We start from the raw sequence: 671 nt of genomic DNA, 5'->3' as shown, positions 1-671 counted from the left end.
AGAACCCAGCGTCCAAAGGAAGCATCCTGGGAGGCGGAAGTATCAAAGGCATAGAACCTTATGAAAGTGTTCACTAAGGACCAAGTAGCCGCCTTGCACATTTGTTCAAGGGTCGCACCACGGCGGGCCGCCCAAGAAGGTCCAACAGACCGAGTAGAATGCGCTTTGATGGTAGCAGGAGTTGGAAGACCAGCCTGTACATAAGCATGTGCAATCACCACTCTAATCCATCTGGCCAAGGTCTGCTTGTTAGCAGGCCAGCCACGTTTGTAAAATCCAAACAGTAAAAAGAGAGAATCAGACTTCCTAATGGAGGCAGTTCTCTTCACATAGATACGGAGAGCCCGTACCACATCCAAAGACCGCTCTTTGGAGGACAACTCAGGAGAACTAAAGGCCGGAACCACAATCTCCTGGTTAAGGTGGAAGGAAGACACCACCTTAGGCAAATAACCAGGGCGCGTTCAAAGAACTGCCTGGTCCCGGTGAAAAATCAGATGGGGGACTTACAGGATAAGGCACCTAAGTCCGAGACCCTTCTAGCAGAGGCAATAGCCAGCAAAAACAAGACATTAAGGGAAAGCCACTTAAGGTCTGCAGATGCAAGAGATTCAAACGGATACTCATGCAAGGCCTCCAGAACCACTGACAAATCCCAAGGGGCCACTGGT

The sequence above is a fragment of the Pseudophryne corroboree genome, chromosome 8 (assembly GCF_028390025.1).
Source record: "Pseudophryne corroboree isolate aPseCor3 chromosome 8, aPseCor3.hap2, whole genome shotgun sequence".
NCBI classification, from domain to species: domain Eukaryota; kingdom Metazoa; phylum Chordata; class Amphibia; order Anura; family Myobatrachidae; genus Pseudophryne; species Pseudophryne corroboree.
This window is presented reverse-complemented; position numbering follows the sequence as displayed.